Consider the following 24239-nt stretch of genomic DNA (forward strand, 5'->3'; position numbering starts at 1 on the left):
GCAGCCTCACAACTACATTGACAATAGGGATTAAAGATTATCATAAAAAACATAATCAAGCATATTGTGAAGATCAAGAAACACACACCAAAAGCAAAAATGGGAAAAAAAATTTTTTTTTGAATGGATACTTGTGGCTAAAGATAAAAATTCAGCAACAGGACCATTTAGGGATTCCAACAGTGAAAAAAGTGCCTCAAGGGATATTGAAGGTTCCTGTGATGAAACTGAAATACCCTTTTACATAATGTAATTTAAAATATTTACATACAATTAAATTAAGCAAGGATTCTGAAACCAGACTGTGTGGATCCACACCTGCGCCTTACTACCCGTGTGTCTCAGTTTGTATTCATAAAATGTAAATAATAGTAATCTCATCATGTTATGAGGATTAAATGAGTTAATATTAGTAAAATGCTTAAAATTCTCCTGGTACAATAAACACAAAGTATTTGTTGAATGAAATAATGAAATTAAATACTCAAGATTGCCAGAACTTTTTTCTTAAAAAAAAAAAAAAGGCCTGTCATGGGTAAAATGGTAGGTAACCTTGACCTACATGCTTTCCTGGCCAAGCAGTTCCATTTTCCACTCTGTCCTACATGTCTTATGTTCCATAGGAACCATAAGATGTGTTCTAATTACTTGAAATATAGGAATTTTGGAAGCATAGAGCTTGATTTTCTTTCCAGTTAGTAGAATGTAAATATCTTACCCTTACCAAGAAACAGAACTATGTGTTCAAAGTCAAATAATTGTTCATTTGCCCAGCTACAGAGATGCACTGGGCAGAGCATGCTGGTATCCAGGAAGCAATCTACAAATGGCACCCACCTCCTCAGACCTAGGAATGGTTGTGGAGGATATGGATAATGACCGCTGCTGCTTACGGGAGCTACTGAAAAGCTGGCAAAAATGCTTTAGATGCAGAGTCAGCAAACCTCTTCTGTAAAGGTTCAGGAGCAAAAATTTTAGGCTTTGTGGGCCATAAATTCTCAGTTACAACAACTCAACTGTGCAGTAGGAGTATGAAAGGAGGCACAGAGGGTGCATGAGCAAATGAGTGGAGCTGTGTTCCAATAACACTTTATTATGGGCACTATTATTTGACTTTCATATAATTTTCATATGTCATGACATATTCTTTTGATTTTTTCTAATAATTAAAGAATATAAAAGCTATTTTTAGCTTGCAGGCTGTACTAAAACAGATGGCGGGCTAGATTTGGTCTGCCTCTGATTTGAGTTGTCAACCTTTGATTTGAATTAAGAGAAGCTCTGGAACACGAGTGACAACATGCTAACCAAGTCCATGAACTGCTCTTACTGCTGCTTGGAATAAATGTATTCATATCTCTAAGACTATTATTTTTTCTACAGTGGTTGTTCCAAAAATTGCTGTCTTTTATTAAGACCCTCAGTCATTCAAGGCCCTCTTCATTCTCCTCTGATGTCTTTCTCATTACTAAGATCAGTTATCTTTTCAGTAAGTGTTTCTTCTGATTCCCTCCTGTCTACATTAAAACTGCTCTATACCCTCATTTTCTTTCTTTTCCTACATTCTTATCTCTGAAAATGTTCCTTTCTGGTTCGAAGGATTATAGTTCTCCACTTGACATCTTGATACCAAAACACTCTGACTTCCTCAATTATCACTTCTTGATTACATTCTCAAACTTTCCCCTTCATAGTGCCTCTCCTCTGCACACAAACATGCTTATCAGCTCTCCTGGGTCCTAGAAAAAGAAAAAAAGCTCAACTGTCACCTAACTCTGCCAGCCCCTTAAGCGAATGACCTTTCTTCCTATCCCATTTGTTTACGGTTGCTGCTTTTGCATCTTCACAATCTAACCTCTTGTAAGTTAGTCTTCACTCTCACAAGTCATCTGAAAATAGAGATCTTAAACTTTCAGTGATTTTTTTTGTCTGAACCTCTCATCTCTGCCATAAAACTACAGAAAGAGATTTGAATATTGACCACCCATTGGCTATATCTTTTTTAGTCACTTAAAAAAACAAAAAGACCAACTTTATTGGATATAATTCACATACACAAAATTCACCAATTTTAAAAGTACAGTAAGTCTATGAGTTTTGAAAAATGCTTATAGCCATGACCACAATCATAATACAGGACATTTCCATCAACCCTCACAAATTCTCTGTGCTACTTTGAAGTCAATGCCTTCATCCTACCTCTGGCTCTAGGCAACCAATGATCTGTGTCATTAGTTTTGCCTTCTTTAGAATGTCATATAAATGAAATCAAACAGTATGTAGCCTGTTGTATCTGCCTTCTTTCCCTCTACATAATTCTTTTTAAAAGATTCATTCCCCCAAGTTGTTGAGTACTTGGTTCCTTCTCCTTGCTGAGTAGTTTTTCATAGTATGACTATACCAAAATTTTTTATTCATCCACTGATGTATATTTGGGATGTTTTCAGTTTTGGACCAGTATGAATAAAGCTGCTATAAAATTTACATAAAGTTCTGAGTGGACACATATCTATTTCTCCTGGGTAAATAACCAGAAGTAGGATCGCTGAATCATATAGTAAGTGCATTTTTAACTTTATAAGAAACCACCAAACTGTTTTCCAAAGTGACTGTACCATTCTGCATTCATACCAGCGATATATAGACAATCCGGTTGATCCACAATCTTGCCCACATCTGTTGATGTCAGTGTTTTAAAATCTAGCCATTCTAGATTGCAGAATTCTGGTTGTAGTGGTACCTAATTGTGGTTTTAGTTTTCATTTTCCTGATGACTGATGAGGTTGAGCATCTCTTCCTCTGCTCATTGGTCCTTCGCATTCCTTCTTTCATGAAATGTCTATTCAAATTCTTGGCCTTCCCATCCCCCCAAATCGGCAAGTTTGTCTTCTTCTTAAATTGTAAGAAGAGTTCTGGACATAAGTCCTTTAAGAGATATATTTTTGGTAAATATCTTCTTGTCTTTCCCTTTCCCATCAGAAGAACAAAAATTTCTTATTCTGATAAAGTTCAGTTTAACAATTTTTTCTGTATGGTTCATGCCCTTTGTGTCCTCTTTATATACTCTTTGATTAACCAAGGTTAATAAGATTCTTCTCCTATTTTTTCCTAGTCTTCATTCTTCCATGAATGAATTTATATTTTGCGTGAAGTAAAGATTGAGGTCCAGTTTTTTCGCATGTGGATATCAAAATGTTCCAGCATGTTGCTGAAAAGACTATACTTCCTAACTGAATTATCCTGACACTTTCATTATTTTCTTAAAAATTGTTCTGGATATTCTGGGTCCTGTAAATGTCCATGTGAATTTTAGGTTAGCTGCTAATTTTCTACAAAACACTTGCTGAGTTCTTCATCATGATTGCACTAAACCTAATAATCACTTTGGGGACAATTTATACTTTAGCAACATTCAGTGTTCCAATCTATGAACATGATGTGTTTCTCCACTTATTTAGGTTTGTCTTATTTTTTCTCAGAAATGTTTACTAGTTTTTAATGTACAGGTCTTGTACTTGCTTGATTCTGTTAATTTTATCCCTAAGTACTTATCATTTTTGATGCTATTACAAATAGTATTTTAAAAACTTTTAATTTCCAATTTTCAACTGCTTATTGCTAGTATATAGAAATACAATTGAATTTTTTCATAATGATCCTGTATTCTGCAATTTTGCTAAAATCACTTATCAGTTTAATGGCTTGTTTGTTGATTTCAGCTATGACATTTAAAGAAAACAACCTCCTTCAGCTTTAATTTCCTCACTTAAAAAAACCAGAAGTTGTGAGAAATAATAAAAATTAATTAAAGGAAAAAAAACCTCTCAAAAATATCTGGCACAGTATCTGACCCAGAGCAAGTATTTAGCACTTATTAAATCTCTTCCCACATTTCAGAGTCCTTAACTACATACAGGTTTCAACAATGTTAACATGTCCCAAATCTTTATCTTGTAGGCCTGATCTTTCTCCCAGGCTTGAGATCCTAATTCCCATTTATTTACCATATTTCTACATGTCAACGGTGCTCTAGAACTTCAAGAAAAAGTTCTAAATCAAAATCATAATCTTCATTCACCCATGAATCACTTCTGCACACTACTGCCATGTTAATTCTCTAAAGCGATTTTCATCATGTTACCCCTCATTGTTCACTGACGTGAATATAAGCTCTTTATTCTGACATTTCAGGCCTTCCAGAACAGGAAACTCTCTCTCCTACCTGCTTGTACACTCCAAATCAGTTGCCTGAATGATCTGTTGTTTCTTGACAATCCTTTAATTTTTTTTCCTCCTATATTTAGGAAGGTTAGTAAAGTTTTTGGAATGCCCTTCTCTCAGATCTGCGTATCAAAATTCATACTTCAAAGGCTTGTTTCATATACCACCTCCTCTACGAGGCCATTCCCCAGACTTGTTTAAAAGAGGGAGGGACATTCAGAGACCAGTACAGACTCCTTAAGATACAGAACATTTTGTTCTAAAACACAAATATGTATACACATTTATTCTTTCAGCTCTTTGGAAACAGAAATCATGTTTTAAATTTTTTTTCTTCTATATTATGAACAAAGGTTCAATGAATATTGAGTCAAATAATTTCTAGCCCACCAAAGGAAAAATTAGGAGGGAGATTTTAGCTCGTTATTATCATAGTCCACACTCCACCAAAGAGAAATCTGAGCACAACATACATATTTTTCTCCACATTCTCCTCTGAAACCATGGGGAGAGCTATGTTTCTCTTTTGCTTTTTGATGTTCACAGTCAAGTGCAGAGTTCATGATGTTGGCTCCCATTTAAAATAAAAGGAAATAAGGCAAGAAATGTTAAATATCTGGAATTGAAACTTTTAGGTCCATCCACATACTATTAAAGAATTGAGGGAAGCAGAGAACATTTCATAGAATTGTACAATGGAGACTCAATTCCCATAGGGAAGAGGCAGTCATGGCAACCAATTTTCATTAGGTTTGGTTATAAAATGGTAAAGAAGATGAATTTAGCTATATGGAATTTTACTTTATATACAATTACATAGGTACAAATTTACACCATGGATCTGATGGTATCTGTAATTAAAAATTCCTAAAAGTGTCTATAAAATTAAATGATAATTTTTACACATAAAATTTCTAAAAAGAAATTCATAGTTTTATTTAAATGAACCCCAAGTATTACTATTGCTATAATTTTTATTGAAAACTTTTTAATTCAATACTGCTCTAGTGCTGCTATCATCAAAGTTTTATATCTAGTTTAGGGAGGTTTAAACTTTAGCTATACCTTAGTACACTTTAATTTGGAAATGTAGTACTGCTTCAAATTTGTGGGATGAAAACTGGTACATAAGCCTGCAGAAAGGCTATTAGAGCTTACAATTTCTTATAAGCATAGTGCTTACTATTTAAAGGGACGATCAACAGTGATGGGCAAGGGGTAGTTTCTACAATGAAAGGGATTCTTGGCTACAGTGGATAACACATATAACTGTAGAGCAGCTGGCAACATGAAAATTGGCTAGCACATTGTTTTCCTCTAGAAGCATTCAGTTCACAGTTTGAATTTTCAAAAACTAAGAGACCAGCGCTTTCGTTAAAGAACCCAATTTATATTTTACAAGTGCTGCTACTTTGGGCACCAAACAACCCCCTATGTTTACTCTATACAAATGATTGAATTTCACAACACATATTTCTCATGTAAACATCTGTTGACTTATTTCTGGATCAAATGCACAGTTTAACCCATGGCAAAAGATGAGAAATGAATAAGAATAGACATGTCTTGTGGAACCAACATACAGAACATTCCATTCTCATAAATGACAGGCTATTAACCATATCTTGATTTTCCTGTAAACTACTTTAAAAAACTATTTCAAAGCTAACATTTCATTGACATTTACAGGTACACGAGTTCCTTTACAGGTTCACATATGGACAGTCTATTTGACTAGAGTGATCTGGGTGCACTCTTGCCTGGAGGCTGGGAGATGTATTCTTTTGGGTATTTTCCATCTCTGTAATTTTGAACAAAAAGAATTTTAGAAATGATAGGCATCATTACATTTGGAGTATCTATGCATATTCTAGCTAACAGAAATTCACATTTGGGGTCCCAGCAAATTAAAAGAAAACATCTGAATTCTAATGATATGTGGATGTTAGTTAAATTTTGCTGTGTAATGATGCATTAACTCATTTTCTACTTTTAACAAATATAATAGACTGTTCATTTGTAAAATGAAAACACATTGTCTTTAAGTTAAAAAAAAACACATCCATTTAAAAAACACATGGATATATTTTTCAAAACTCACAAAGATGCAAGGGAAATCCCAATAGTATTAACTACTAATAATTAAAAAAAAAATAGCAAGTTGAGGAAAGGGACCACCTCCTTCCAAGAGCTTTGTCAAAGTTATCCATCTGCATGAAACAGTTTTACCAGATCTAGTCAGAGACTGCTCCTAACCCTTTATCTTTGTTATGCTGAGAAGAGAACACAGACACATTTGACTTTTAAAAGTCAACTAACTGGATGATGAGAATAAATAATAATAGTTAACATTTACTGAGAACTTAAAATTGTATAATAAATATTTAATATCTATGAAGCATAGAATTATATAATATATTGCGTATGCTTCTTCATTTACAGTAAAATGGATAAAAGGGAATTGAGACTATCTTCACATCTGGTTACAATGATTTCTGGAATTTCTTCATATCTAGTAACAATGATTTCAACAGAAGGAGAAACTAAATGATCACATATCTGGCATATACCATCGAAATAAACAGGTCACATACACATTTATTGAAACCAGGAAGGGCTAAAAGTTTGCTGAATGAAAAAAGCAAGTAGAACAAAAATAAAACATGAAAAAGTCATCATGTTATTATGCATTCAAGATCTTATTATTGAATCTTAAATACAGTAAAGCAAAATTTAATTGCTATATAGAAAAAAGACAAATGGTCTAAAGTTAATATGGCTTAGCTTAAAGCTAGACTTTTACATTGTGTCTGTTAAAAATGTCCAACTGTTTCATTAACCCTTAATGTCACAGCCATGATGTTCTTTAAAAAAGTCATTAAAAGTCAAGTAAAATGACTTTCAATTCATAATAAATATATATCATACCTCATATGGTACTCAGCCTAGAATCTCTAAGGTGCCATTTGTTCAAGAGCTAGTAATTTGCTGTCACGCTAGTAGGTTGAAACAATAATTCAACTTTATAGAATTTTAATAACTCCTAAAATTCACTGATACCTTAAAAAGTTCTGGTTGGATAATTTAAAAATAAAATGTCACTTCTATTGGAGGATTTGAATAAAATTAATTTAATTGACTTAAAAGGCATATGTAGCGGGTTGACTGGTGGCCCCTCCCCAAAATGTATGTCCGTTTTCTAATACCTAGGACCTGCAAATATTACCTTATATGGAAAAAGGGGTTTTGCAGATGTGATTAAGTTAAATATCTCGAGAAGAGCCTGTTCTGGGTTACTTGGGTGGGTCCTAAATGCAATCACATGATCGTTATAAAAGACATACAGAGGAGAAGGTGATGTGAAGACAGAGGCAGAGCCTGGAGTGAGGTAGCCATAAGCCAAGGAAGGTACGGAACACGTGGAGACCCAGAAGATGGAAGAAGCAAGGAAAGGATTGCTCCCAGAGCTGGTGGAGGGTGTACGGCCCTGAAGATACCTTGGTTTCAGACTTCCGGCCACCAGACTGTGAGAGAGTAAATTTCTGTTCTTTTAAGAGTTTGTTCTTCACCAAATGTGTGGTGATTTATAATGGCAACCACAGGAAACTGATACAGTATCATTGTGAATTTTGGTGTTGTTTAAAGGACAAGTCATATAACCTCTTTAGGTTTTTTTCCTCATTTGCTAACTGAACGAATGTTTTCAATGATCTCTAAGTTTTTCCCAACTCTAAATTTTTGGGAATCTTTAAAGTGTTAAAAATAATAAGGCACAGTGTAAACATCATTATCCTAAAAATTAAGAATATTAAAATACTAACAATGGACAGGTTGGTCAACTGAAATCTGGCAGACGATTCATCGGATTCAAAGGATCACACAGATTTACATATGGTGATTATTAAATACCTATCAAGGGTTGGCAATGTCAAATTCTCCATAAAGTCATTAGTTTTTACAAACATTCATGTAGCACCAGTCATATGCCCAGAAATGTGTCAGGCTCCATACATTATAAATGGTTTATAGAAACTACTACCTATTATGTGGGCATAAAAAAGTTAATACATAGAAAAACACTTAAATAGTGCTAGGCATAAGAGATCAATAAATGGTAACATTTTTTTATCAGGAATAAATCTTATTTTTTCTTCTTTTAAGTATCTTCTATCAATAAAAAGGATCCTCAAACTACAACTCTTTTAGGTAATATTAAGAGAGTTTATGCAGTAACTAATTTTTTAAAAGCTTAACTATCTGATTTTTATTCAATGGCGACCTTTTTTTCATTCCTCTAAAACATACACTTCCAATCAATCCTGTTTCCTTCTTACTGAAAGAACTTTTCATAATGACTGCAGTACTGAAGTATAATTTAGAAGCAGTCTCTAAAACTGGAAGTAACGTTCATCTAAATATGCCTGCCAAGTTTAAAAATGTATTAGGAGTTAAATTGAAACATGTTGAAAATGACTCATTGTGGACCAGAATATACACTGTAGGAAATAAGAGCTCATTTACAAGTGGGAGAAATACACTCACACTTCATCTGTGGTAATTCTCTGGACTTTCCTTCCAGTAAACATCATATTTTAAAATAATTGTGGAAAATATCTTACTTTCAACTGAAGTTTTTATGAGTTGATTTAGTCAGCTGACGTTCCAATTTTTTACACATCTTTTTTTGGATGTGGATATATTTACCAAATGTAAATCTATGAAAATTTCCCCCCAAGCAACAGAGCAGCAGCCAATAAAGAAAGCTATACAAACACACTCTCTCTCTCTCTCTCTCTGATTCAGTTCATATGCATATTGACTGACCAATTATGATTCTGGATTTCTAAAAAAGCATCTTAAAAAATGTGCAGATTTATAATAATGTGCTTTCTTTCTTTAACAAACACAATATTATTGATTGGTCACCAGGAGGGGATGTTTTCTAGTAATACTTATATTTGTACTGATTCTCTCTACTCTCTCCACTTGTGCCCCCAAATGACGCATTTGTAAGGCAGCCAGCTAGGACTTCGAAAAGATCATTGAACCTACTCATTCCCCTTCCACCCACTGCCCTGCAAAGATTAAAAAAATAAGGTCTACAAGATCAATGAACCTGAAACCTTGGTCTCACTACTGCCATATCTTCTCTAAGCTAATTAATGAGCCACATACCTAACTATATCTTTGGTTGTAACTTTAATGTGGCCTTAGGATGAATTCAGTGAAAAAGTGCTTATGAATTAATAACATGATTCCAGTTTGTTTAAGTTCATCTATTATTTACTGATCAGGAACTGCTGTAAACAATTAATTATAGTATCTGTTGGCACCTTTTTATCTAGGAATTTTATCTAGAAACTATCTCTACCTTCAAACCGTGTTTAAGTCATCTCTGGCAACAATTGAGCAGTCTGGGTGTGGGCTGTAAACCAACGTGGGACATTAAGTACTTTCGCTGTAGCAAATGTGATGCATAAACGTTCTTAGGCATCTCTTCATGGTGTATATGTTGTCATTACAGAGGGATTCTCAGGATCTTCAAGTATTATTTTAAAATAATTTTTAATAAACTATTATAGAATAGTTTTAGGTCCCGCATGATTTTTCACTTTTTATCTTTTTCATCTTTAAATATCTGGAGTCACTTATTATTGTGAGAAGAATATAGTTTTACTTTTGACCCAAATTGTATTTCTTTTCCTATATAGTGGCAAGTTCATCATATTAACACCTGTTGTCAGAAAAGATATATTCAGTCTTCTGTCATCTTAAGAATTTAAATTTTTTGGTTTTCGCTTCTTTGCTGCTTGCTTTGTTATCTACCTTTTGTCACAGGGTCTGTGCTTTCTTTGTTTTTCCCTTCTCCTCTGGTAATATGCAAAGTATATCGTCAGTTTTCAGTTTAATTAATGTTTTCTTTCATGACTAAAGTAATATGCTTAAACATACATTTCTTGATGAAACTATTGATTCTTATGAAGTTTGAGAAAATTATAATTATACAATATTATATATATTATATACACACTACTTCTTCTTACCATCAATTCTCTAATTTTAGTTGCAGGTTGCTATTTTTGCCTCTACTTAGGTTAAATTATTATTTTTATGTTCTAATTTCCCCTTAACAATTATGATTACAAGGTGTTTTGAAACCAGAATGACAGTAGTTATTAAGATTTAACTTTACATTAAATGTTCACTGCCAGTTCTTTTATATCTTGACATCTCAATTCATGAGTTCTTTGATTTTTTGACTGGTGACCTTACAATTTCAAGTAGGTTCTTCAGGAAGGCCACGTGGGTAAGGCTTCCTGAGTCCTCACGTGCCCGGTGACTTTTCATCACTCAGGATGCAAAAAAATGTCATTCCTCACACGGTCTCATTTCCCTAAATCACACTCTGTTTTATCTCATTCATATAATTGTTACGTTCTAAAATTATCTTCTTTATCTTATTTATTGTATATTTTCTGATTAACACCGTAGGAAAGTAAATTCCATTGAGACAGATTCCATTCATTAAATCTTCAATTCTAGTGTCAAGAAAGTGCTTGCTTAAAGCAGGTGGTTAATAAATATTGCTAAATGAATAAATAAATAAAGTATAAAGTCAAGGAGGAGAGACTTAAGCTCAACCTGTATTTTTCTTTCCTTAGCAAATGGCTTACTTATCCAGTCTGGATGCCTGTAATCCTGTTTCCTTAACGCGCATGTTCAATAACTTCACTTGGATTTATTTCCCTGCTGTTTCCCATCCTCTCCACACCACCCAGCATGTCGTGAGTTCCGTTAAACTGCAGATTCCTTACAGGAAAAGTTTTCTTCTAAATATCTCTAAATATTTTCCCTCTCCCATTCTGTTTTCTTCCCTTGACACACTAATGTTCTGAATACGGATATATGTTGTCTGCTGTCCATGTCTAATACCTCTTCTCTACTTGTTTGCATCACTTTCCTGTACTTTTTTTTTGGAGGAGGGGTTGTTTCTGCTTTATAAACCTCTCCCCTCAAATTACCAATTCAGTTTTCTGGCTCTCCCTCCCCTGCTTCCTGCTTTTCCCTTTAATTCCTTTTTAAGTTTTGTACATCATTTTTCTAGGTAATTTTTCTCTTTAACTTCACTAGTTTCCATCTTATTCTATTTTAATATCTTTGGTTTCAACGAGTTTGTACTTTCTTAAATTTTTTTAGAATAAATACATTTAGTTGTGAATAACTTATAATCTAAAATTTTTTATATTCCTAGGTCTTTTAAAATGCTGCCTTTATCTTCTGTAGCTTTCATAGCACTCTGCTGCCTCCTTCCACTTAAAAAAATAATTACATGTCCCATACTTGGCTTCTTTGACCGCCCACCACCCTCCCTATCACTTATTAATCTCTGAATGAAGACAGTTTTAGCCAGGCCTTCATTTTGCGCCTTTCCTGTCTAACAAGACATCATTTGGATTGTTCTATTATCCAACAAACTAGAGGACTAGGAAAATATTGGTCAGCAACTTCTTTGCTTAAAGGAGTGAAGGAGCTGAGATGGCAAGAAGTTAGATTGGAAGTCTTTCTTGGTGTTTTCTCTAAATTTCTTTACCCATGGTCAAGTTTGTGGGATTGGAAGTTTATACTTCTAGTCTTGTCTCTCATGTTTTGGATTTGTTTCCCTCTTTCCGGGAGAGTTAGTCACACTGGTAAAAAGTCTGATTAGACTAAAAACTTCATCCACTGGGCTCACTGTGAAATCTAGGTTTAACCAATCTGATTTAATCAATGACTGGCTAAAAATTAAATAAAAAAGCCTGAAAATATTTGATCAGGCCTTCCAGGTTGATCTACTAATGAACATTCTTTGAAATTGATATTTAAACTGCTTTCATCATTTATAGTGTTATTAATTTCATATTTCCCATATGTCTATAAAGATATTCTTTTTTAAACTGAAGTATACTTAATTTACAATGTTGTGCTAGTTTCAGGTGTACAGCAATGTAATTCAGTTATACATACATACATTATGTTTATTCTTTTTCAGATCCTTTTCCATTATAGATTATTACAAGATATTGAATATAGTTCCCCCCTGTGCTATACAGTAAGACCTTGTTGTTCATTTTATATATAGTACCGTGTATCTGTTAACCCCAAACTCCTAATTTATCCCTTCTCCCAAAGATATTATTAATCTTAATAAAATGCTTTATGAAATCAGAATACTTTCTATCACTGACATTCTTCTCTAGATGTTCTAGTAAATACTTACAGTAAAAGAAATAAAAGTAGTTTGTCAAGACTTAATAGCTAACTAATGGTGACTTCTGCTTTTCACCATTTCCATTTCTAAATGCTCATTATCTGTTTAATAATCTGATTTAAAATGTTCATGATGGGCTACATTCAAGTTTACTGATGTAAACTGGAATCTTCCCTCTTCAGTCTTTCAGAGAATAAGGATATTTGCTTATTTCTAGTCTTCTGGTACTTGGTTTGGTAACAATGTTTGAGTAAGATAACCAACACTTACTCAAGTTCTTTCAAACCTTAGGGTACTTAGGACATTTAGCCTTAAAGAAGAAGCTTACATTTTCTTTAAGATTACTGGTTAAGGCACCAAGAGAGGCCTAGTGATAGACAGTAATAACTAGCATTTCTTTAGTACTTACAGCTTACAAATGTTTTCAAAAGCTGTTGTAGTGCTTCCCAAACACATATTTGAGGAATGGATAGCTCAGGATTATTTAGGGAACTCTGTAGGAAGTGCAATTCCTCGGACCCCTCTATCAAAATACTTCTTAGGAGTAGAGGGAGGCAAAAAAAAAAAAAAAAAAAAAAGTCTTCAAAAAGAAAGAACTCCAGGTGGCTGAAATTCATCTAGATCTGGGAACCACTGACACAGTAGAATGAGGACGAGTCCTGGGCACTCTTCAGCATTCAAACTGCTTTCACAATGGAAAATTGTAAGTCAAAACGAACATGGTAAGCTCTAACCAATTGGAACTAATACATATTTGCTGAGAATTACTTCTATCAAATACATTTAGTAGAGGCCTTATTACAGAAGCAAAATGGGAAAGAGAAAATCTCTGACCTCAAAAAACCCCCAATACTTCAGAGGGAAAGACTCATAACTAAATACACAACTATAACATAATGCTAGAAAACAGAAAAGACTTCAATACTTCTGATAGGAAGTTAAGTTTGCACAGAAGGCATGATTGTGGATTTCGGTCTTACCAAATGAATGGGCATCTATCTAACAGACGAATGGTAAGAAACATGAACAAAGGAAGAGAAAAGGTCATTCCTAGCAAAGAACACATATAAAAGGGTGAGACAGAAAGCAGCACACACTTACAGAACTGTCAGAGACCAATCTGTCTTGAGTACATGAGGGAGAATCAGAAGAAAGACCTGGGACTGGGAAGACAGGCAGGGAGTCTGTGAATGACCTTAAACGCTAACCTGCATGCAGTCTGGACGCCATTCTGCTGAATGACATGATTAGAATTCTCAGTTTTAGAACAATTACCCCGGAAGAATGAGTGATGAAAATAGGACTAAGCTGAAAGCAGCGAGAGAGTTTAGAGACTATTATAAATAGTTCAGGCAAGAGAAAATCAAGACTTGACTAAAGCAGCGGCACCTGGGATTAAGAGGAGGGAAATGATTAGATATATTTAGAAATTAGAAATAACATGACATTTGCTTAAGTGGAAGGGTTCTGAGAGGCCTTGCTGGACTATCCTATCATGATACACTCTGCCCGAGCTATTATTCTTCCTCACACAATCTAGTTCATAGCAATCATCACAGCACATAATTATAATGTAATGATTATGTATCTGTTTGCTGATTTTCTGTCTCCCTTAATTGCCTCTCAGTGCGGACAGTCTAGTATACATTTATTTACTAATGTATACTAACATCTAGCACAGCAACTGGCCCATGGCAGTCATCAGTAAATACTTGCTGGTTGAACAAGTGGGAAGGGGAATGAGAGGGGAAAAAATATGTTGTGAACTACCAGCTTTCCTGTTCAAGTGGACGGGCAGATGATGATGTTAGTCAGAATGCAAAACCAGAGAGGAAGAACAGGTCCAGGCAAGAGGATTAACTGAGTGGGGAGAGGCGGGGCAACCAATGAAGAGGTTACTGTGCACAATTACAACATGACACCGTCAAGAAATAATGAGATGCTGATCCAGGATGATGGCAACAGGAGTGAAGAGGATTTTAGAAATATTATAGGGGTGGAATCTACAAAATCAGACACGTGATCACACATGTACACACATGTACATACTCAAGGGGAAAGGATTACCATTCTGAAAGTTCAAACAGAAATGACTTAAAAATGGCGGTGTAGTTTATCAACGTGCAGTCAGCTGAAAGCAACGTTCTGTTTTGGGAAGGGTGAATGCAGGAGGAAGCTGAGTTTAAACTCAGACATACTGAGCTTAAAGTTCCAGAAAAATACTGAGGTAAAAATATCAATCAGGTAGCTGGAAATATAAAGTTATAAGAGACAAGAAAAGGTATGGTTTGAGTTCAAAAACACTGTTGGTCATTTCCTAAAGAGACAGTTAAAGGCGAGCAGGAGAGGAGACCCCAGAAGGAAGAGATATATATATATCATATAGATACATGCAAACAATCCAACATAAAAAGGACCAAGTGTCATGAAAACAAAATAGAAAAGAAAAGAACTGATTCAGATTAAAGGAGACTAAAGAGGCATGATAACTAAAAGTATAACATAATTCTAGATGTTATAAAAGATGTCATTGGGACAACTGACAAAAATGGGTAAAAGTATTATTGTCAATGTTGTCTGGAAATTGATAAGTGTACTGTTATGTAAGAGAACATTCTTATTTCTGGAAAAGAAACTGTGAGGAGGTAAAAGTATATGATAGATTCAATTTATTAAACTATTCAGATAAAAATAATGTGTGCTGGGGGGTGGGAGAGAAAGAGAAAGAATGAATAAGAATGATAAAACAAATGTTAGTAAAACATTAAAAAGGGGTGAATCTAGGTAAAAGATACTCAGGTGTTCTTTGCACCATCAGTGTAGCTTTTGTGCACAAAGGAAATTTGAAATAAGAAGCTGAAAAAGAATAAGGACCAAGATAGAATGCTGGAGCACAGCCTTAATTTTATAAGGTCAACAGTGAATTGATCCCCTACGACTGACGGCCATTCAGAGTCATTCAGGATCGATCGAGAGAAGAGGTTTATGTCAGTAGGTATAGAAACAGCTTTCTCTATAGCAACTGTTCCACTTATGCAACAAAATATGCTGATAACTCTAGTCCATTACTGGATACAGACGTTCTGTTGCACAGATTTTCAGGTTAACAATATTGGCATCTATCATTAATTCTCCTGATGTATAGTAAATATCCTTTTTTTTTCTTTGCCACAGAAGCCACCCAGTCCTTCTTGGAAAAAAAAAAAAGACTGACAGAAAACAGTAACAAATTGCTTTGTGTGTGTGTGTGTGTGTGTGTGTGTGTGTGTGTGTGTGTGTTCTGACATGCTGCACAGAAGTGTTCAAGATGTATTCTTTTGAAGTGGAGGAGAAAAGATGTATCACTTTACAATCAGTAGTACTATTTAAGCCCAGTTACAAGCAATAACTTATCCATGAATGGTTAAAGGACTGCCTGGGCCATTGTTTCTGGTGGGACAAGGAATTTCAGCTCAGAACAACATCTAATAAAGAAAAATGAAGATAGATGAGAGGTGGTATAAAAATAAAATCCAAACATTGTGATCTGAATATGAGAGTTTCTTATCAGTTCCTTTCCAAGTCTTCTGTCTAGATTGAAAAGGAATAAATTCAGGAACAGGTGTTTCACCTCAGCAATAAATTTCTTAATGCTTTCATGTACACTACATTATGTACTACTAAGTCCAAAGCCTTTACAGGGAAAGGAATGGAATCACTTGTGGGTAGCTTAGGATGTAAAGAGTCCAGCTTGAGAGATCCTATTCAAGTGGACAAATACATACCAAATGGAACTGCAGCTTAAAAGCCAAGAGAAAATTTGAGAAAATGGAGCTACATTATTTCAATATAAACGAAGCAAACCAGTGGGCAAATAGAACATTTCAAGGAATAAGAAAAATCAAGTAATAAAAGATAAGTTTTTTTGGGGAGGCTAGAGCTCAGTGGTAGAGCACGTGATTAGCATGCACGAGGTCCTGGGTTCAATCCCCAGTACCTTCATTAAAATAAATAATAAACAAATAAAAAACTAATTATCTCTCCCCCAAAATTAAAAAAAAAGATAATTTTATAAACTCTGCAAAATCATTAGAGTGGCTTATAATAATGACAGCATTTTGCAAATTATCAAAGAAAAAAATTCAAACACTAAAAAATTATTTAAGAAGCTCGAATTTATTGTGTATCTTTTCTTTCACAGAGAAGGTCAAAAGAATAACTTAATATAGGATTGAGAATTAAGAACTTCTGCATTCAACTAACAATTATGATGTGCATTACTTTATGTAACCATGAAAACTAAGAACATGAATAAAATTATCACAGAATTAAGTAAACAAAGGTTAAGTGCAACACTATAGCTTTTATTTCAAATCTCATTATAGCTTTTATTTCAAATCTCATGTCCTCTATCCCACTAGGTTTATACTGCAAATGACACAAACATTTACTTGCCTGCTGAGGAAGCTGGCAGCATGTTAAAAAATAGATAAACACAGAAAAAACAATGTAAGAATATGACAAGAGGCAGAATAAAGGCACGTCAAACTGTTCCACTCTTAGGGATAAAGCACTGAATGGAAATTTAGGACAGCTGGCTTCTACATCAAGTTTTAAACTGACCCAATGTTACATAAAAATCACTTACTCTGCTCACTTGATCTCCAATTCCCTCTTACTTTTGTCTTCTATGAGTAAAAAATGAGGCCAAAATTCTCCTATTACCAGAGAAGTTGTAGGGATTGAAAGCATAATTTCAAGTAATATTCATTAAAAAATTCTGACACAGTGAAAACCATTCCAAATATACTGAAACATAGTTTCAAAAACAATGAAAATAGCTATAACTAAAAAAAAAAATTAAAATTAATTCTGGATTGCAAGCTTACACTTTAGATTCAAATATATGCCCCATCAGCAGGATCCCCAGGTGTAACGGTGTATTCAAATTTATTCTAGTCACACTGATTGAATTTAATTTCCCCTTTGTGGCAGAAAGGATTGTCAGAGTGCTTACAGAAATTCAAAGCAACAGAATAAGAGGTAATAACTGTTCGTGCTCATGAAAGCTGGGTGTTTGTTACTTATTATTAGATAAATTGTTAAACTTGAACTGGGACATACACAGGTCTTTTATGTGCCTGAGAAAAAACCATTCTTCTGCAGAAAATTAAAGTCCGTGCGCAAAAAGCCCTTTTCATTTATGTTTGGAAGTGGCTTACTACTTCCTTACATTTCTTTTTATAATAACACAGGCTGTTTAGTTATGAAATGGAGCATTTGGTAAAGCAAAACTTCCAACATAAATGAAAAAGTTGAGATTAATTATACCTGACTAGAAAACTGTGTGTAGACATGTCCTAGGCTTTTCTTAAGCACGATTCAGGGAAATCACAATGCATGTAAAGACTGAAACACATTTGTTTATTCCGATTTTGACACAAAGGAAGCCAGAATTGCGTACTTGAGTATTAAAAACCCAACCTCTGAAAAATAAAACAAAAAATATTTTTCCTTGGGTTTCACTATACACACACACACAAAAAATATAGGATATTTCTCAAATATTGTAAGCAATCTATACTCAGAAGAATTCCCGTGGATATTAAAAAAAAATACATAGTGTTTTTTAAAAAATGAAAGTCCTATACACTAGGTTTTTATTTTGAAAAAAAAAAAGAGGAAAAGTGAACTGCAGAGCTTTAGAAAATACTCTCAAAAATAGCTTGGATTCACCATTCCTTTCTCGTGGTAACTGTACCAGTGGATTAACTCTTTTGAGCTGTTAACAGATAATTCCAGGATCAAAAGGGACTTCAAACTCATCAACCTACCTACTTGATGCTTCAGTCCTCACAAACACAATCCTACTGAATGCTTGGTTTATCTTTATTTTTGTCCATAATGTTTACCCAGTGGTCTCAGTTCTGCTACTTGAGGTCTTATCATGTGAGAAAAGCAGCTCATTCGTCTAAGAATGCTTCGGATATATTTGTAGGAAGTTAAAATCTAGCACTCAGAGGACATTTAAAAAATCTTTTGAACAGTTTTGGTCATTTTCCTCTTAAGACCTTTGGGTTTAGAGCTTGGGTGCCCAGACTCAGCATGAGTCTATAAATAAAATAATCACCGACCACATTCTAGATATAACTTCTACTGCTGTAGAGAAGTATCTCCATATCGAAATCTTCCAAGTTGTTTTCACATTTCAATTCTAAGCCTATACAGACATACCTCATTTTACGGTGCTTTGCTTACTGAGTTTTGCAGATACTGCATTTTTTACAAACGGAAGATCTATGGCAGCCCCACACCGAGCAAGCCTATCAGTGCCAGTTTTCCAACAGCATTTGCCCTCTCAGTATCTGCGTCACTTTTTGGTAATCTTCACAATATTTCAAACTTTTACATTATTATTATATTTGTTACAGTGATCTGGGATCCCTGATCTTTGATGTTACTATTGTGTGATTGTTTTGGGGTGCTATAAACCGTGCCATAGAAGGCAGAGAACTATTTATGATATATTCTCTCAACTGTTCCCCGACTATCAATTTAGTCCTATTTTTATCACTCACTCTTCTAAGGTAACTGTTCTAAAACTGAGAGCTCTAATCATGTCATTCAACAGAATGGCGCCCAGACTGTATGGCTTAGCACTTAAGGTCATTCACAGACTCCCTGCCTGTCTCCCCATCTCTCTCCCTCTCCTAGGGCGTCCCTATTCCGTGAGACACAACAGTACTAAAATTAGGCCAATTAGTATCCCTACAATGTCCCCTAAGTGCAAGTGAAAGGAAGAGTCGTATGTCTCTCACTTTAAATCAAAAGCTAAAAATGATTAAGCTTAGTGAGAAAGGTACATCAAAAGTCAAGTCAGGCAGAAAAGTAGGCCTCTTGTGCCTAACAGCCAAATCGTGGATGCAAAGGAAAAGCTCTTAAAGGAAATTAAATTACTCCAGTGAAAACAGGAATGATAAGAAAGCAAAACAGCCTTTCTTTCTTAGACAACCGATGCTAACCTCTAATAGCAATCCTAAAACCACTGCTTACTGAGCATAATCTAAACCATGTACTTTTAGTATGTTATCATATCTAAGCCTGAAAAAACACTCTGAAAGGTTAGAATCATCGTCCCTACCTGACAATGAAAAATTAATTTTCAAAAAAATTAAGTAACTTGCTTAAAGTTTATATAAAATTACATCAACTCATTATACCAAAGTATGTTACAAATTATCAAAATATGATGTATCAGATCTACTAGTCTCTTCGTAATAGTTGCAAGAATCTACTACCATCTCCCCATTTATGAAAACAAGATGATATTTATTTACTACTTTTATTCACTCCCAGCGAGGGAGTTAACAGTCCAACAGGGGTATTCAGGGATATACCTCAATATTTCTCAGTAATTAAGACTTGATATATATTCACATATGAGTACTCATAGTAATCATTCTTTGTTTACATTTAATTAAAAACATTGAAAAATAAGGAACATATTGGCAAGTTTCAATATTTAAGAAGTGAAAAAGAACAGAACTGTTGACCCTTGAACAATGCAGGTTTGAACTCCGAGGGGCCACTTATACATGGGTTATTTCTCAATAGTAAATACGACAGCACTACAAGGTCCGCAGGTGGTTACACCCGAGGATGTGGGGGAACCGCAGATATGGAGGGCCAACTATAAATTATATGCAGTGTAACCCCCGCATGCTCAAGGGTCAACTGTATTGTAAAATATCTATATCCACCATCTGTCCCCCACCTGCTCAAATTCCTGCTTCACAAGTAATAAGTGCTTGTATATACATAAGCAAATACACACAAACATAAAATACACATGTATGTCATGTTTTGCTCTTTAATTTGTATACAAAAGACAGCATTATATATAAAGCCTGTGTGAAAAAAAAACTGTTGCATATATACACTGGGACTGTCATATGTATATATATGTATATGGTTCTGCACTTTACTTTTTTTCACTCGACAACGTATCTCAAAGAATTCTCCTTGTCAGAACAGAGAGCTGCTTCATTCCTTTTTCATTCCTTTCATAGGGCTACATGTTTTATTCTATAACTGTATCCATGTACTATAACTTATTGTAACTACTTCCTAAATGTTAGGGGACATCTGGGGTCCTTCCAATCTTTTGTGATTGCAACCTATGCTATAAAGAGTAAGTTGGTATAAACATGTCATTTTGTCCCTAGCATGGATACTTGTAGGATAACGTACCAGAAGTGAAATTCCTGAGTCAAGAACAATGTGCATTTGTTCTTCTGATTGGTGTTATTAAACTACTCTCACAGAGGCTGCACCAATTTAAAATCCCACTAACAATGTATAAGACTGCCTGTTTTTCCAATCTTGCAAACACAGCAGTATCATCAATCTTTCAGTTTTTGAAGGAAAATTAATACAGTGTTAATTTGAATCTAATGTTCACTAATTATTGATTTGTAGGAAGGTCTTCCTATGGGGAGATTAGTCACATGACTGTGATGGGAGTTACAAATATTTTTTCCCAGATTGCATGCATCTTTTGATGTTTATGGTAGTAACACCAGTACTAACAATTTTCATGTACAGGTAGTCAAGATTCTGAACTCTAATTTTTACATCTTCTGAGTTCCAAAAGCCTTCTATGATCCAAGATTATGAAAACATTCTTCTATGGTTTCTCTAGTACTTTAATAGTTTTCATTTAAATATCTGATCTACACGGAATTTACCCTGGTACAAGTGTAAGGTATGGATCCAAAGTTCCATTTTTTCACCTGGCTGGATACCTGAGTAACCTGGTACAATTTTTTTGTTCTTATTCAGAAACTCACTTATTTAGTTTTTACATATAAACCATAGATTTGATGTCTCATTAAAAAAATCTTGCTGTAAAATGAATAGTCTGAGGATCTAATGTATATGATAGTGACTATAGTTGACAACACTGTATTGCATAATTGAAATTTGCTTAAAAAAATTCGCTAAGAGAGTAGAACTTTAATGTTCCCACCCAAACGTAAATATAGATAGATGGAAAAAAAATCAACTTGATGAGGGGAGAATCCTTTCACAATGCATATGTATATCAAATCATCACATTATACTCAATATCTTACAATTTTATTTGTCAATTATACCTCAGTGAAGCTGGGAGAAAACACCATGAAGATTTGGGAACCCACCACATCAGTAAAAAGTTTAAGTACCCACTGGTTTGAATACTGCCAGGTCATCCCCTCCAAAATAAAGGCTAAATTACTGCTTCATGCATCTCCCTCCATGAATAAAAAAAGCCAAGAAGCCCTGTTTCCAGTAATGGTCCCTGAGACACAGTCCTATCTCTCATAACCCATGGGTAACCTATGTTGCACGGTGGGTCATAAGAGTATTCCTGGAAGCCACTGCTACTCAGAAATGGCTAGCAATAATTTAACTATGAACAGGAGTGACTGCAAACCACTTAATCCCAATGCAACCCTAACTCATTTTCCCTTCCCAGGATCCCAAAGGGCCTGTGCTCTTCTCACACCATCCAACATGAGAGGAAGTTAGAGTGTAGAATGAACAAAAAAAAATTGCTTGTATTTTTATTTGGATCCCATTATAGCTACATGTTAACTTAAGGAAACTGGTATTTTTGTGAACAAAATAAAATATATTTTATATCTACAGCATACCCCAAAATGGATACTGGGTGGATGAAAGGTATTAACGTGAAAAATGTAGCCATAACAATTCGTAGGAAGAGTAAAGCTACAAGAATAGTCACAAGAATGGCCACAGATATAAAAAAAAATTTACAGTCAGTTTGTCAAGTTTCACTACAAGCCTTTTGAAACTTTTGACATCAATTGTAGTGAATTTACAGATTAATTAAAGAAGAATTAAATCACAGGGGACACCCAGCATCCTACGTTTTTGAAATCATTGAGCAGCACTAAGCATGAGGGTTTTCCCCTTTACTTGTTGATATTATAGCGCAAAAATCAGATAAGAACCTTTAGCTGCTTCAAGCATTTTATTAAAGTCCAAGCTTATTCTGAGTTTTAGATTCCAGATATTACTCATTCCTTTGTTCAATAAATCCTTGGTCCTGAAATATCCTTTAAAGTTCTGAGCACTACACCAAAAATGTTTTACTGTGTCTAGAAACATTTTCTTTTTTTCCTTCTTTGTCTTGATTTTAAAACTCATAATTTTTTTAAGGTTGGCTGAAAATTAGCCTCTCAATAAGCAAAGTTTTATGATTACTTCAAGGAATTAAGAAAAAATAAACCTCATTTCATGTGGCAATTTAAAAATAAGCTGTTCCAATGTATTTAATAGGTAGTGGAAAATGATTTGGAAAGATATGATCAACTTTTGAATAGCAAAAATTCAATTAGTAAAGCCTAATAACAGGATTATTTGAACAAAATTTTCTGTAATAATAGTACCAAACATTTCTATAGTACTATTGTGTGCAACACACTGTTCTAACTTGCTTTACATTATTGAATTCTCAGTAATTCAGAAGATACTTTTAGTACTAAAGTATCCCATGGCTTTTAGGATAAATACCAGTTTCTAGTGTACAGACAAGTAGGATAGGAAGCATTTTAGATGTCAGAGTTTAGGACATTACAAAGCTTAGTATAAATAGAAAGTAGCCAATTTTAAGGTCAAATTTATTATTCTCTTCTCTCAAAACTCACAAAAACATACCAAAGCTAGGAAGTTATGAGATTCTATCTGAATACAAGTTCTGGTTCACCAGCTAAAATCTTACACTTTCTTTTAAAGCTTGTTAATTTGTCTATAAATATTATTCTAGAGCCATTACTAAATATATCACATTCAAAAACAGTATCAACAAAAAGCCAAGTAACTCTTTAGTGGATATCACAGAGAGTTACACATGGAAGGATTATACATAATAAAAGTAATTTTAAAATAGGTTGCACCAGCACTCTGATTTATAAATTTTTTGTTTTATATTAGGATCTCTGTAATCAGCATGGAAAAGATTTCTTCATTATTACATTTATTAAAATTCCTCCATAGGTCAAGTTGATAAGGTTGATGTGAAAGCAGAAGTATAACAATTTGAGCCATTCTCAAAGAGTTTGACATTCTTGAGGATTAACAATAGGTTAATTCTATGAAAACCTGGCCTGAATTTTTAGTTTCGCGTATTGCTTAAACCACAAATTAGTCTGCAATCCTCATTTAACAATGAAAAGACTCATTGAGATTAGTTACAAAGTTTATTTTCAAGTTTACTAGTGTGTCTAAGGTATGTGAAAACTTTCTGTACTATTTTAGCAACTTTTCTGTCTGAAATTACTTCAAAATGAGAAGTTAAAAAAAAAAAAGGTAACCACTGTTTACTCTGCATGTTGTCGAAACACTAAAATACATTGTTTACGTTAATACTTATGAGTGATTTTCCTTCTAACTAGGCTATTTAAATAACTTATCTGTTGATAAATTAAAGACAAATCATTCTCTCACTTCCCCTCTCTCCAACATACATGAAGCAGAACATATAGGTTTCTAAAGAATGAAATGGGGAGCATAAAATGGTACAACCACTTTGGAGATGTTTGGCAGGTTCTTTTAAAGTAAAACACCTACCTATCTGATGATTATCAATTTCACTCCTAGGTATTTATCCAAGAGAAATAAAAACATATGCCCACAAAAAGACTCATATTACAATGTTCATAGCACCAAACTGGAAACAAAGTAAATGTCCACTGACAGGTGAATGAATAAACCAATTGTGGTATAT

At 34.3% G+C, this 24239-nt stretch overlaps 1 protein-coding gene across 5 annotated transcripts in view; it reads right to left on the reverse strand.

Moving 5' to 3' along the window:
* Nucleotides 1-24239, reverse strand: part of PIBF1 (progesterone immunomodulatory binding factor 1) — a 170899-nt gene that overhangs the window by 91010 nt on the left and 55650 nt on the right. The gene's annotated exons all lie outside the window — the stretch shown is intronic.

Source organism: Camelus ferus, chromosome 14 (assembly GCF_009834535.1).
Source record: "Camelus ferus isolate YT-003-E chromosome 14, BCGSAC_Cfer_1.0, whole genome shotgun sequence".
Lineage (NCBI taxonomy): Eukaryota > Metazoa > Chordata > Mammalia > Artiodactyla > Camelidae > Camelus > Camelus ferus.